Raw genomic sequence first — 16375 nt, 5'->3', positions numbered from 1 at the left:
CTTGGTTCTAGTATCGGCAAAATGTACTGTAAAATTCCTCATTGTGCAGAAGAATGCCCCCTGTTTTACTCTATGAAGTTATTGGATTCACATACTGTTTGTTGCATTTTACTGCTGTTTAAGGCGGCTTCATTTAATTTACTTAATATGCTGTTGGATAACAATGCTTTATATTATAAGCAGATGTTTGTAGCGTCGCTGTCCTGTGAGAACCACGTACCTCTCAAAAATTCCTATTTTCAGCTTTGTGACATTCCAGCAGATCACGGACAGTTCTTCAGTTGTCAAATTTGCTGAGTCATTTGCTCACACCAGTAATAATGAGATGTAATGCAATAGAAAGTTAAGTAAAATGGAAAGACAAGTATCTCAAATTCGTACTTGTACTTAGTTACATAAAACTACCTTTGAGACTAGGATATTGTGTCCTCGTTGTTTCGACTGAAGCCGTGCAAACTAATACTTGATGTCTTGCCACAACAAGATGTTATTAAAGAAATGTGCTCTCTAAATTGGCAGCTGTTGAGCATAAAAATCTGTCACTCATCTATCTAATCACGATGATAAAAATCCAAAACGGTAATAATACCTTACAACTGCCATCCCTGCTATTTCCCCACCTGTCTAACACTCCACCCCTCCACACACTATGACTCTATTGGCTTCATAGTTGGGAAAATTGCAGTATGATTTTTTTTTTCTGTGATGAACGAATTTTTCTCCTCGCCAGACTCTTAAATGATGCTTAAAGAGAAATCACAAGGTGAGCCGAGCAGAACTCACAGCAGTGCAGGTTTCCAAGAAGTCTGAAGCAGTTTTTCCCCCTCCCAGCATGCCGTGCTGTGAGCCCTGAGAGTGAAATCCACAACAGGAGTCATTGATTATCGTGGGCTTCAAGGTATGGTGGATGGTGCAGGCCTGGCTCCCCTCCAGGTGCTTCCCATGCTGGCTTTTAAGTCATTAAGACCAGCATCCTCCACCTGGAATGCTCTCCCGTATATTACTGATGCTGGGAGGCCGAATTAGAGTCACATAATGGCCCCCCGCTGTGAAGCAAATTAATGTCCATATCGTCCAGTTTGACAGCCGTGTGAGACGCGTCGAGAGTATCTCCAGGAATGCGTGATGCTTAACCCCGGTATTGTCATTCCTGACTCCGAAGGATTCCTGACCAAACCCCGGCTGGGAATGTTCGGAAGCTGCAGCGAATCCCAATTCATCAGATGTCAGCTCGTGAATTTGCCGTGCCGGTGGGAGAGAAGCAATTATATGATGGATTAAACCCATTTGAATAGAAATCTCTGCATTTAAAGGACTCTACGTGAATATAAATTTATAACAATTCATCTATTTTGGTAACTGCAGCAAATGGATACCAAACGTATACATGAGAAGATGCATACCACTCTTCCATATGTAAATACGAAGCTGTAGCCAGCAGCTGCTTGGCCTAGCGTTGAATAAACACAGAAGGTAGAACTAGTGCTTTAATTTACTGCTGGACGCTGATGGGGAAGGCCAGTCCAGAGAAGAGCTTTTTAACAGCGCTATTACATTCAGCTAAAACACATCGGGCTCTGCTCTCTGCTCAAATGATTCCATCCATCAGGGGACCGGTGTGTGCACTTTAATGATTATGTGTTTTAAATTTGTCTCGGTGACACTCTAGTTAATGGCAGCGTAACCATGACAGCAGGGGATCCACAGGCACTCAGGGTGGAGCGGTGAGTGCAGGTTTTCCCACCCATGCAGCGGACTTTCTCCTAGGGTTGGAAAAGTAACACAAGATGATTATATTTTCAAGAGTACCCACGGGCCATATATAAGAAGTATGTAGTCATCGTGATGTCATCATTTGGTTCATAGGCTATTCTTTTAAAGACTCGAGTTTGGCCGTCACCATTTTAGATTTTGGCCGACTGGGCACCGCGAGCAGCAACCTTAATGGATCTGGATCCATCTGGCTTCTGGTGAAGCTGTTAAGAAAGTTAGCTTCCATAATTTGAGGTAACTTTACAGCTAAGAAGTCATCTCCGAAGCAAATTGCCCTAAAGCAAACGCTGCTTTATGGTTTATGCGACTCTAAATGGGAACATAAGTGACTAAATAAACATCATGCTGTATTGAAGAAGACTTGAAACTAGAGATTGAGACCATAACCTCGTCTTTACAATCTTTACTTGTAAATCAAGTGAGAAGTCGGGTCATTTTGTAATAGACTTCCACACAATCAGACTTCTTTTGACAATCAGAGTCGCCCCCTGATGGCCAGCAGAGATAATGCAAGTTTAGGGCACTTCAGCGGTGGCTTAGTATTGATTTGTGAAGTAATTATATCAGACTCAAGGAGTGAAAAAAAAGCCCAAATGATGGATTTGAAGTTCATCATCTCTCTTTCTTTCTCTCTTTAAACTAATCCTACAACCAAACAAACAGCTTGTAGCCAAATAGAATAAAAACCGGTGTATTATAATTATGTTATATTATGGATTTGCAGCTAATCATCTCTCTCTCTCTCTCTCTTGATGAATACACCAACCAAACATTGACAGCTTGTAGCCAAATAAAAACAACTGGTGCATATAATATTTATTTAGGGAAATGACAAATTGCCCATAACATTTACATCCCCGTGGTCCCTATGGTGAGCTGTCAAGGCTTGCATTTTTCACAACTTCTAAATGAATAAGAAAAAGTTCGACCTCTGAGACTAATAGCAATAAATCACAGTGGTTTCAGGTTTTGTCGGAGCCCCCCCTGCCCCCCCCACCCCGCGCCCCCGGCCCCTCCGGAACTCTCCGACACGCCTGTAGGACTCGGCAAACAGCACCAGCCCCCTTTTTCCTCTTCCTCAAACTTCATTTCCTCCATGACCAACAGTTCACCGTCAGCCGGAGACACGCAGCCGCGGGGCCGCCGGGAAACTTTTCCAGGAAGAGAAGTCGGATGTTCCCGTGAAGCAGCGGCGGCGGAGTGACGCGGTGACGCGGTGACGCGGTGAACAGGTTCCGCCTGCGAAGTTTTGGGCAGAAGTGATTTCTCTCCCGCGGCGTGTTTCCTCTTCGCTCCAGGTTTCCCTCCGCTGACCCCGGACCCGGTTCTAACAGGTAAGAGACGATGACATCGGTATGACGGGTTTATGAGCTGTTTAGTGAGCCGGCTTTGTTCCGGCATGTGACATCTATGACGAAACAAAACAGAAACACGCGTGTAATCTATTGTGATGGAAGGCGGATTAGAGTGACAGCGGGATTGTAGTAGAGATGAGACTAAACGATCTGATCGGGAAAAACGCAGTTTAATCGGGATAATCGTAAATATGAGTGACTTGGAAAAAGCTGTCTGAGTATGATTTAAAAAAATACAGTCTCACACAATATTGCCAATATATTAAATATGTATTTATACAAGGACACCTTATTTAAGATTGTTCGATTTATTGTTTTCTTCTCTCATCTGTGACGCAATGAAAATATTTGTTTTTATTTTATTTTCACAGTTTTTAAGAGTTTTAAGCACTGTTTGATGATTATGGGGATTATATTGTAATCCAGGATATGGCCAGGATTATCGTGAGTTTATGGTGTTTTAATTTAGTCACATGGAATTTTTTTAATATTAACGTACTGTAAGTTGAGAAGAAGTGTCTGTAGAGCGGATTTGTGAGTGTTTAGTTGGTTTATCAGTTATGAACTCCTGTCAAAACTGCAATATTACTATTTCTGTTATTTTATGATGGGCTTCCTTTGACTGTTAGCACTGAAGAGTGATAAAACTCCACTCTTACCCTCATAGAAAGGCTACTCATTGTGTCTGCTCCTCTGTCGGCTTAAAATAAATATATCACGGAGGCATAACGTGAACTTGAAGCCTTTTCCATCTCCAGGCCTCCCTTCGCTCACCTGGCTCGCCCTCTGCGTTCAAGCTTATGATGAGTAATGATTATCGTCTGTGATCCATCACATGCTTCGGTGAAAAGAAAAAGACAGTTTGACTTTGATTTATCACTTTAGTCCAGATCGAACGGCTCACTCCCTTCAGGGGAGGTGTTGAAGTCACCGGGACGCCTTCTGGAGGAGGAAGGATCCGTCTGTGACCTGCAGCGAAGTCAAGTCTATTCTGGTGTGTAGAGAGAGAGAGCGAGGTCTCCCACTGTCTGACCCTGCATTCCTGTTTCTCTCGTGGCATCGGGGGTCAGTGACCCCTCCGCCCCCCACTTCTGTTAACCCACTGCACTCGTGATTATTTTCACCTGCGTTTGTTACAAAAGGAGAGCTCCCCGTGGATTAGAGATCTGTTGGTTCATTTCCCAGCTGCGTCTACATGCCATTCCCACCAGCAGTCAGCTGGTTGTCACTGTAACCAGCTTAACTGTTTTCTCCGTGACTATTTTCAACTGGTAACAATGGTAACCTTTCGTCAGGAGGTTTGGCTCTGGGAGCCGCTGGCTGATTCTCTGCGCTGGTTGAACAAAAGCAGCGATGTGAGACTGTGTTTGACTTCCTCGGCTTTCTCTGTCTGAGCCGCACAGCTCGGCTCTCTGTTCCCGTCCCTTCGTGAAAGTTCCCATTCTGTGTGACGAGGGTGGGGGTGGGGGGGGGGGGGGATGTCCGTGCCGGGGGCCGATCTCATTCCACCAGGCCTCACAATGGGGCGAACTGTGCTTGTTGTATCAACATTTACCTCCCCTCCTTTTTAATCACGTCTTCCCTCTGGGCCAATCAGCGACAGGAAGAGCCCGTCTGTGCATCTGTGTGCGACATCGCCGGTTGCGTTGCCGCTGACCAGCAGGTCCCGTGACTCACCCTGACTTTGCACCTTGGACGCCCGTGCGTAGGCCTTATTTCAGGCTTGCGGGCGAGTCTACCCATTTTTATACGTGCCCTACTCGAGCTGCATTCATGAGCTCGGGTATCTTAGCTCCCCGGCTGTATATATACACCGCGAGCAGCACATTCTGTGCCTATATTTTGACCACGCCATGTGAACGGCCGGGCGCTTGTTCTCGGTTTTAAACACGCTGGGCCGTTAACTTCGGTGCATGCGTGTTGGAGCGCATGCCTTCCATACGTGTCGTCTTTGCAGTAAATGGATGATGTGGAAGTGAGGTGTCGTCTGCTCCGCTTTCACGCCGCACCGTGCTCTTTTTGTCTCGGCGCAGAGCGGGATTTGTTCATGTCAGACTTGTTGACTTTAGCCAGCAGGGCTTCCTCTCCTGTGTAGCTGTTGCCTTTTGTCTGAGTTGGCAAGCTCATGTGTTGGATTTTCCTTTTTTCTAAATCAGCTCTCTAGGCCAGGAGTCACCAATGGTGGAGACATAAATAATTTAAGTAATTTCTAAGCTGATTTTGTGTTAATTCTTACAAATTTAATGTTGGAAAAAGTAGTTCTCTGATGAAGAAAATACAAAAATATCCCGTCATACTGCAATAGATAATGAAATGAGGGACCACTCCTCCTCCTCTTATGTTGAGCAACGGAGGAGCTCGAAGTTCAACCTCAGCTCTCCTCCAAGTTTTTACTTTTCTGCCTTTTTGTATTAATTTAATTATTTGGGATTTTTCCAGACTGCATGGTTTTTAAGAGGAAAAAGCGGGCACCCCGTTGTAATCAATGACATGTTTGGGTCATTAGCTATGATCCGCGTCCATACCCATGAGCCAAACCAGCTTTCACAGCTGAGCTGGGACGGTGTTGATTTTATATTTCATGAGTTGCTTTTAAATTTGGAAGAGTTTTGTGTTTCATGTGACATCATTTAACTGTTGTAGCCTGTTAAGATGATTGAAGTCGGTCTAGGAGTGGGTGGATCTGATTATCCTGCTTCGAACCAGTTTGACCATTATGTGTGACTAAAAGCAGGACTTTGATCGTGGAATATCCAAGTAACTATGCGGCGGTTTATTCGGTGGAAGTGATGTCATGTTCTTGGGAAAAAGGGTCTCAGCTGTCTTTTATTTCCAAAATGTTACATTAGAATACCTTTTGTTCAACAGCCTCCATTGTTTACATTGGCCGTAAAACACATGGAAGGCAGATTTGGGGGAAACAACAACAAGCCTTGTTCCCATATTTTTATCACAACTTGAAAAGCTTCCTGGTTACGCGTCGACAGCAGATGAAGGAAACAACTTGTAAAACGCCACATGCACGCTTTGATGCTCGACATGCGGGTGTAAGTGTCATCCACTCATGTTCAGATGACGTCATTGGTAGAGTCATGTGTGGTGAAAGAGTGACTGTACCCGGCAGAAGTACATACAAGTCATAGAAAGCCAAAGATGTTCTGCTGCCTTGTTGAAAAAAGGCTACTATGCTTTATTAATGTTTTTTTAAATGAGCATGAGCATGGGAACAGCCCAAGGCCGGGGTTCATGCACATGTGCAGAATAGAATGTAATCCATTACGAATCGAACAAAGGGCGGCATTATAAAGATGGGATTTATTACAGGACTTTTGTGTTTTTATGCCTTTCATATCGGATCACATCCCACAACTTCTCTTTCTGTGACTCAGCGTTCAGGATCAGGGCCGACGCCAGCTCCTTTGGATTTGCAAACAGAAAACATTCTTTAATTCATTTGAATTGTTTTGTAAATTTTCTGACCCGAAGCGTTCACACTGCAGTTGTGAAAGGCTTTTGTTTTGAAAGGATTACACTATTATCAGGTATGAAAGAGGCTGGCACCAATCATGGCCAAATCTGCTCCTCTAGTCCTCTGTCAAGGCAGTGCTGTCCCGCATACAACAGGCCAAGAGTGCTTTCTCAATAGAAACTCCCTGTTTTTTATTCTTTTTTTTAGGTTGAATGGTCAGCATATGCTGTGTGAAATAACGCTCATCCACGTCGGCTGCTCCTGTTTTCTGTTGCAGTGCAAATATACAATGCTTGTGGAGACCTGGCTGCCAAAACCTGAGACTTTTCAGCTCCTGTATTCCGAGCAAAGTGGCTGTTTTGCATCAGATGTGTAACTAATGAGAAGTTTCAGTCCTTTTGGGATTGGTGCGCAAGAAATGACTACACACTATAAATTAAAAAGACAAAGCAACAACTAGAACTGTTGCCCTCAAATGAACAAGATTTGATCAGGTGATTACTCACCAAATCCCATCCCAGTTATAAGGTCTCAAATGTATTTGGTAATCTGTTGCAACAAGCTAAAGCAACATAAATCAATATCACGTTTCCTATTCCGCCACAACATCCTTGTCTTTCCTAAATGCTTAATAAAGAAAAAGATCCCTGAAAGCCGAATCCATTACCTGCTGCGATTAACTTTACACAAGGGAGCCTCATTGGCGAGGCAGAGCCAGCTCTCCTCCTGCCTCATGCCAACCGTCTAATCAAAAGCACCTTTTGTGAGTCGCCGCTGAGGCCGGTGCCTCTTGGATGGAGTCCCCCACCGCGGTGGTTGAACTCCTTTAAAACACGATCCACTCTGCTTTAGATGCTCAGCGGCCGCTTCATCAGGGGATGCGGCGTCTTGAAACCCGACTCTTCCTTTCATCCGCGGTGAATCAGGAGTCGGGGGAAGAGGTTAGTGATGAATCCGATTGTTGCAGAACACGTCTGGAAGTCGTTACCTCTTTGCAGGCTTGTTTTTGTGAGAACGCCGGCCCTGTTTCTCCCTCGGCGGTGGATTTGGGATGATAGATGGGAAGATATGAAAGTGTCATGTCAGGATTGTTCTGGCCAAAAGGATTGGGATTCATGATATTATCCAGTTAATCATGCTTCAAAATGTGCTTAACACACTTAACAGGGCACTTATCTATCTTTTTTTTAAGAAACGGATACATGTATTGCATCACAGAAGACACATCAAATAATCATGATCATAAATCAAATTTATAATGCAAATTTATTTTTGTATCCTGTATTTATTTTAATTGAGAAGGAGGCTGTTAAAAATAAAAGCCACTATAAGCAGCAATGAATATTACAGCAGCACCGTGGTAAATACACGGTCCGAATTCAAGTTTGTGGTTTAAATAAAAAAAAAACATGTCATGGTCATTCTCCACGTTAACCTGCCAACATGCTGAGGAAAACATTTCCCCTGCTCTGTTTTAATGACACGTTTAAAGAATCCCAGATGCATATAAAGTCTATTGGATGCAGCGTCTGGAGCCACTCATGACTGAACGCCATCGGTGGAATATAGGCTCCTGTCTCACGGCTCGTTGGCTTCTTTACCCTGATTAGTATTCATGTCATGTACTGGCGAGCTGGACATGTGTCATAATCATACATGCTTCTGCCCCTTTGGTTGCCGGTTGACTGCCGCTGACAAGTTGTTGGAACGTTGCAATCACCCGCCCTTCAGTTCTGATCTTAAATGGGCTTTTTCCTCTCGATATTAGTAGATTTTTAGCCAAGCATGCTAATGGGGAGGTTTAGTACAGACACTCATTCTCCCCAGAGGATGAATCCTTCCAACTTTTGGAAATCCCCATCCTTCTAGCACCACCAGCATGTTGACTTGAATTATCTTGACAATTATTGGATGGATTATCATGAAATCTGGTCCAGATGTCCACGAGGATAAGTTCTAATAACTTTGGGTATCCACTGACTTTTCAGCTAGAGTTACAGCAGCTTATAATTGTTATTTGTCCAGTACTTTGGTTAACGGTCAAAATACCTGCTGAATTCATGACATTCCCATCGGCCTCAGCTTTACCTTGAGTACTAATTAGGAAGCATGCTAACACAAGAGTGTGAACGTGGTAAACAGTTTACCTGATCAGCATGTCAGCATTATGATATATATAAATATATCATGTCCTTTTATGACCCCTAAACACGATGGTCGGTGTCTTCTAAGGGTTCCATGTAAACCGAACAGACTGAGAACAGGCTTTAGATGAAGAAGTGTAATCTGAGACCATGAAACCATGAAAGTCAGTGACTTTTTTACTGTAAAATAAAAACAATTTAAAAAAACAGGCCGTTTGCCATGGATGTTTCATGGACGTGATATTTCTTTTCATTACGTTCGACGTGTTTTGACATTTTTTCAGAAAAGCAAAAGCAAAACCTGAATAAATTTCCCCCGAGACTAGAATCAGTTTATATTCATCTAACGCTAATTCATGCCAGTTACCATGGTTTCCAGATGTCCTGCCATGTTGATTTTATTTGCACAAAAGCAAGCATTTTAATGTTTATATAATACGAGTGGCATATTTTGCTGTGATCCACAAACTGCAGCGTTATATGTTGAATGGAAAGTTCGGGGAATTTCTCGATCATGGCCTTCAAATGATTAGGAACAAAATCACAAGTATGTAATTAGAATGTCTTTGAAATGATTTTTGATGAATTTGTAAATATTCTGTTGATGGAGCCGTTAGATGTCCTTGAAACAGCGACAGAACGGAGCCTTTGAAAAGAAGCAATTAATTTCATGTAATTGAATGTTAAGTCGATTATTTTTGTAAATTATGATTTAATAGACTACATCCTCTAACTAGGAATCATATTTTAGAAGCTATAATGGTCACATGTTGTCGTATTGCAGTCTTTTCAATAGTTTACAGGCTCTGTTGTCGATTTTTGAGTCTTCAAGATGAAGAAATGGATACGTTAGTTTATTTTATTTGTAGGAATGCATTCAAATATCAGATCGAGTGCTATTCTGAGAGGTAGGGATTTCTTTCAATTGAGGGCAACGAACCGGAGCATTGTGTTGTATAACTGGCTCTTTCTCCGCATTGTTGTTACAAAATGAGTTCCTTCAGCCAGGCATGAAGGGATGCCAAATACAAAAAAAAGTGAGATATGGCACGGCAAATTGCACTTTTAATGCTCGAGCTGGACGAGCTGCTGGTGAGCTGTTTTGTTCAGGGGGAAAGGAAATGAAAACCTGTTCAAATCTGCCTTTTCTTGGTTTCTGCCCGGCGTACGCAGAGCATCATCCTGAGTTAGTGAGGGTGGTACTAAATGTTGGCCAAACAATTAAACTGTTGGTAAAATAACATCATTTTAGTGCTGCACTGAGTGACTTTGCACACTGTTGGCTGTGAATGGGGGTCGGTGCCACTGATGGGAAAACCCTGAACAATAGGTTACATCATTTCAATAAACTGCACTCGGCCCACTCGTGTTTATCAGTTTGTAACTCCGGTAATGCTGATGAGTCCAACCTTCATGGCTGCACTTCAAGAGATGATTTGACTCTTTTTAATTAAGCGGGTAGAGGCTCATGGGTAAAATAGTTTGGTGCTTTTTTTCATAAAGGTGCTCCAAGGAAAACTAAAATATCATTATCAATATCCGTATCCATTCACTCAAGTTTATTATCACGTACCTTTGTGCCACGAGAGGATGTTAGAGTTGTATCCATGGCGACCAGTACCCTTCCTGTTATCCATCAAAATTGAGACATTTAACGTATTCAGTGACTTTTCCGAATTTAATGTAACATTTCGATTTTTCATTGGAGGAAAATCTTGGGTGTAACTAAAGCATATTTAAGAAAAAGGTCAATTGGATTAATTTCTAACTCAAGTTTCCTAGAAAAAAAAAATTACAGGAAAATTAAGCCATTGTTCATTCATTCCAGTAATTGCATTCAGCTGCGCATTTGTGTACCAATCCAACATAATCAAGTATAAAGTTTCCGATAATAAATATTCACTCAAGTTTTAATGGGGAGGTTGTTTTTTTTAATAGAAATTCCTCAATTACTTTTTAAACTCAAAATCAATTTGCTGCTCTTTCGATAAACTTTTAATTGATGTAACTTCCCCTCGAAGGAGCCTCACCGTCTTTTTGTGAATTAAGATTTTATAAGGCTATATCGTCCAGCTGCTGCTTGGCTGAATGAACACGTAGCCCCCCCCCACCAAAAAAGGAAGCGTCTTTGTTTTCCGAGATGAACGTTTTGTATGACCTTGTATCACCCAGACATAAAACCCCGAGGCATGAACACCTCGTAAACCCCCGATGGGCCCTCAGGGGTCTCATGCCTGACTAAATAGAAATAGTATGAGAGAAGCTATAATAGTCACGATGCCCTGCAGCCTTTTGAGTTGTTTAAAGGCTATGTTGTGTTTCTGAGTGTTCATAATGAAGAAGTCTTTAGCTCAGCTTCTTCTATTTGTCGGAATGCTTTATAATCTCAGCAGTGCCGTTTTCAGAGGAGCTGACGCCTTTTAATTGAGGGCAATGAACCGAGGTATTTGTCTGAGTGTTGCTGCAGCCCCTTAAAGCGGTAATATCAGCCAGATTTAAAAGTGGAGCTGGAATGAAAAGTGCCTTTTTAACCCGTTTAGAGTCCAACTTACTGGCTAGTAGCAGCCAATTTCAACCAATAATATCATGACATTCATTCAACCATCAACTATTCTGCAGCTACGGCTCTGCACAGAGCTGGAGAAGCTCCTGAGTTAATCTTTTGAGCCATCAAATCCAATTTGTTAAACGTTATGTCCAGCCTGCTCATCCCGTATCACAGGGAAAGACGTCAGCATACGGGAGATACTCTTGAAATGATGTTTCAACTCTACTTTTAGCCGTTTTTGGAACAAAATGACCCAACTTTGCCTCCCAATTGTGAGCATATGCTTCTCTTTGCTGTGCATAAATGTATAAATCCATGCACAATGGATTGCGTGACAAGAAAGGCTGATGTTGCACTTGCCTGTAGGGCGGCGGTGATGCTGACAGCCGTGTGAAGTACTTTTCTCCTCCGGTCTTGGCCCACCAACTGCTTGGCATTTGTTGGAATGACGCAGTCTGCTTGACCCGTGAACCCTCCTCCCTTCACCTTCCATCCAGACGCCGCTGGAGGGCGGTACCATGGGGACCTCCCGGGTTCCCTGAGCCTGTTTGACGCACGCATTCACGCATTTTGATAGATCCCGTTTAACATGCAAATCAAGCTCGCATGCTGAATGGACTGGCTTAGACTCAACTCGGCCCAGAAGGCCGTTTTCAGGGTTCACCGTCGGGGCTACGAGCGGGACACCGGTGGGGCCGTGTGAATGCACTCATTGTGGGCGTAGGTGAGATTCTGAGATCCGCATTATGCTTATTGGAGTGGATCGCAGCAGGTCAACGCTGGGTTCTGGCTGGACTGTGTGAAAGCTGTGGATGGACGGATTTCACAGACGTGTTTCCATGAGGATTGTTCTGCTTTTAGACTGTGTGGTCGGGAGTGATGTCATGTGTTCCTGCCGTGGCGTCTCAATGCAATAATCAGATAAATACTGTTGTGACTTTAATGCCATAGTTGGGAAATTTAATGAAATTAGCTTTTTTTTCTTCTCATATTTGCTCAGAACTGTCACTCTGCCTCCTTTTCGGGCTCCAGCAGCATTTGTTAGAGTCCATCACGCCTGAAGAAAACAACCAATCAGAGCAGCTGTTAAGCTCCGATCAACCCCTCGAACTGGCAAATCCTCAAATGTTTTCGGAAACGCATTTTAGTGCCGTTTAGCCGTAAGATGGGAACGCTCGCTCCAGAAGGTGGGCGATGTTTGTCTTATTTCAACACATCGGCCACAAATGTTCTCATTTTACAGCCAAACTTTTACATTAAGTGATGTTTCTGAAAACATCTCATTCAGGTTACTGAATATGAAGTCATATTTAATAAGCAGCATCTAGTTGGACAGTTTGATTAGAATTAACAAGCTTCACCACAAGGTAATCGACGCCACCTTAGAGACTCCTCCGCTCTGATTGGTTGTTTCCTTCAGGCGCCAGGAAGCATCAGAAGGAGGCAGATTTTTGTGCTAGTGTCACGATATAGTGACAGTTTGAGCTAATATGACAAAGTGATATCACCAACTGTAGCTTTAACACATTTTTTTTTTTTTTGGCGACTACGGCTTCTCCCCGGGAAAGATGTAAACAACTTAATAAGGTGCTCCGATGAATCCAGAGTGACGGCTGCTGTCTGTGTTTGAGGTTTTTGGGGGATTTGCCGCTGAGAAGGAAATTGGCTCCTTGGCAGACGGGCCTGTCTAATTGTAAATTAGAGTTATTTCCATTGTGACAGTGACAGAGCAATGGCAGGAGTGTGTGCAGTATAAATGTATACGTATATTTTTAACAAGACGACCTCCGTGTCTCAGAGTTTCCATGCTAATCATAGATCAAACATCTGATCCTTCCCAAGTAATGAGTTTGTACGTACAAATGTTTGCAAGAGTGATAACTCCGATAAACAGCCAAAGGAGGTCATGAACCAAGCAGCACTTTGCACAATGGTTTGCCTGTCAAGCCCAGTTTTCCTGGTCCTGGCTCTGTGGTGGAGTCTGACTGAAGGATGTGGTTGATGGGTAATTCAGAGACACAGGCTTGTTTCGAGCTTTTCATTAACTCCAGCGTCCTTGCAGGGCGATCGGTGATAATTAAGCAGAACTTGACTTAAAAACTTGCCTTCTCCCGTCTCGAGGTGACTGATAATGTCCCGAGAAGCCGCTCATCAGCTGTGTGTGCGTGTTCCCGTACATTGCCTATAACTCACTGTTTAATATTCTTGTAACTTGGCTGCTTTGTATGCTCCGAGCATTCATATGTGATTTATAGATGCATTGAACTCTAAATCCCAGCAATTAAATTGCCGTATTTCTTTTCCCTGGTTTTAATGTCAAAAAAGACATCTTCCGTCACCAAACCTATAAAATCGTTCAGATGTTATATGTCTGTGATGAATTCCCCGTCTGTCAGTCAGGTTCCAGGCTGCTTTATTTATTCATTTTTGCGACAAATAAACTGCAGCTGCTGTTTAACCGCGTTCCCAAAAGAATGTTTGCGTCCACGTGTTTTCCATTTGCCATATTGCCCAAGCATGTTCTTCTCATTAGGGCTCACAGTTTACTTGTTTACTTGTTCTAATGCTCCGGGGAATGAACCCCCAAACAGCTTAGATTGGTCGGCTATAAAAAACGTATAAACTTGTAATTTCATGGTGAAAAATAATCAGTCAGCCCAACATCTTCAATCTGAGATTGCAAATATTTAAAAATACTGGCGATGTTAATATTTTCCTTTGCAGTAACATTCATTTAAAAGTTTGAAAAGCTTTTAATATTCATCATGAATAGGGGGGTGTCACGATTTTCATTCTAAACAAAAAATGGATGGATTTCAACCTTTTTTGAAGTCTAAATGTATGCATGCACGATTCTCCCAGTATTTCTTTTTTTCTCTCTCCACCCTCGACTACTCGCGTGCATCGGAATGAAAAACAAACCGATGAAAATTCAAAGACGCAGCGTAGCTTGCCGGTAGCCTGCAGCTGCACGTTCCCATCCTCAGACATGAAGGAGAAACCGTCGTCCTGCTTCACTTGTTTGTTATGTAAACGCCGTTCACGACAGAAAATCAGCATATAAACTAAAAACGGCCTATAAACTACAGTTTTATAGGCTTCAGAAGAGTTTAGAGACTAAATCAACACTCAACAAAAACATTTTTAAATCCAAATTTCAGACGTGACCTTTTAAAAAAAATCGAATGTCAAATCAAATTGCGGGTCTGGAAGGTCGCGACACCACTAATCATCAACCGCAAGAATCTGTCATCATTAAGTTTCACTTGGGAAGTTTTCAAAGTTTCAAAGTCAGCCACCACTTTCATGTGGTCATCAGGGTGGTTTGGACCGTGAAGGCAGCAGCTAATAAAACGCTCATATTAACCAACAAGCATCTGATGTTCTGCTTGAAACGTCTTTTGTTTTTCTTGTTTATCAGCTGCTAATTAGTTTATGACCCTTTTTAAAATGTCAGCCGATCCCATTCCACCCGGTCCTCTCTGCACACGTTTTCTGGATCAAAAGAATAAGAATGTATTCTGGAGCAAAAGTCATATTTCCAAAATATAAACGAGTACCAAACATACTTATTGAGTAAATCTTGTCCAACAGTGTGGATTTTTAAATTGACTTATGCTGCCGAACGCAGAAGTCTGGACCGGCCTTCGTGTTGATCAGCTACAGCTGCGTGAATGTGACCTCGCTGCTGCGCTGCGTTGTTGAACAAATGTTGGATCCCGAAGGCCTCGATGGAAACATCACAGTGTTCCAGCAGGCAGAGCTCTAACACAGTTCTGGGTTCAGAGGGAGCAGCCGGGTCTCTGTAATGTCAGCCTGCCTCGAGGCTGGCTGGCCTGTTGTTTCACACAGAGGTCATGAGTGGCTTCAGGCATCAATTAAGTATTTTGTGTTCAACATCCCCGACCTGCCGTAACCCCGCCGCGTGATTTCTCTCTCTCCCTCAGCAAGCGGACACTGAGTCAGTGTTATGGGTTCGGGGTGAAGGGGACCACCCAAAAGCCCTCCCTTGTGCATAGATACGGTATCAACCTTGATAAAAGCCACGGGGAGAGTGATGACGAGCTTCCTGATACCTCATGTCACAAACATTTACAGAAAAGCAACAAAACTTAACAATTGACGTGTGTTTTTTTAAACAAAAGGAGTCAGAGAGTAAGAAAAGCATACACTATCTTACATCATACTACTCCTACTGTTACTACTTATTTCTGTGCTGGACCGTGGAGTCCACACAGCGGACTACGGGGACAACACATGTCGATTCTTTATTAACTTAGACTTGTGGTGAACTTGCAGACAGAGCATGCGATCCAGAAGGTCGCGTGTTCCCGAGATGGTCACCTCATTCCTCCGGTTGCACTCTCTGCATCATGATCAATTATTCATGCGGAGAAAGTTCCCAGTAATTGATCTGAGTTGTACCGCGTGCCTGCAAGCGCCTTAAAGCGGCCAAATCCCTGAGGTGATTGATCACCACCAAAGTGTGTGTGTGTGTGTGTGTGTGTGTGTGTGGCTACTTGAAACTGCTGCTCAATCTTTTCCTTTTGGAGCTCTCCATCTTCTTACCGACAGCGTGGCCACAGGAACTATTTCACGTATGGTGAGTTGCCGTTGTGTTATGCGTGATATGGGATCTCCCTCTGATGATCACTAGGGTGATGTGATCAGGATGCCTGCCCCCCGGGGGAATGGAAATAGAGTTTTTATCTCGCCTGATTCAGTCTTCCTGTTGGCTAAGTGGACAACTCCCAAGGAAACAGTCACTGCAGTACTTTTCTGTCTTTGGAATCTCGGCGCTAACGACCTCAGACATGCAGGGAGGCTGGGGGGGGGGGGGGGGGGGGGGGACGCAGGCTTGGATGAGCAGTAGCTAAGCATGGGAGAGGGGGGGGGGGGGGGGGAAGACAGGCTGGCAGATCCTCCACTGATCTGACATCTGAGAGCTAAATGGAAGAAAGGGAATAGTAGTTAAATGCCATTATGTGACCACTATTTTACCATTTTGATTGATCAATCTGTGTGTTAGAGCTGCACCCAGGACTGTGGTCCAGACCATCTTAATCTAGACCAGGTCCAGTCCAGG

At 43.4% G+C, this 16375-nt stretch overlaps 1 protein-coding gene across 1 annotated transcript in view; it reads left to right on the top strand.

Annotated features, from left to right (window-relative positions):
* The first annotated feature begins 2971 nt into the window (after positions 1 to 2971).
* Positions 2972 to 16375, top strand: part of tspan9a (tetraspanin 9a) — a 149573-nt gene continuing 136169 nt past the window's right edge. The window contains exon 1 of the mRNA XM_084018025.1: positions 2972 to 3107. The gene's annotated coding sequence lies outside the window, so the exon portion shown is untranslated. The remainder of the gene's footprint in view (positions 3108 to 16375) is intronic.

The sequence above is a fragment of the Eutrigla gurnardus genome, assembly GCF_963514095.1.
Source record: "Eutrigla gurnardus genome assembly, chromosome: 9".
NCBI classification, from domain to species: domain Eukaryota; kingdom Metazoa; phylum Chordata; class Actinopteri; order Perciformes; family Triglidae; genus Eutrigla; species Eutrigla gurnardus.
Note: the sequence above shows the minus strand (reverse complement) of the source record. Positions and strands in the feature narration are given on the sequence as shown.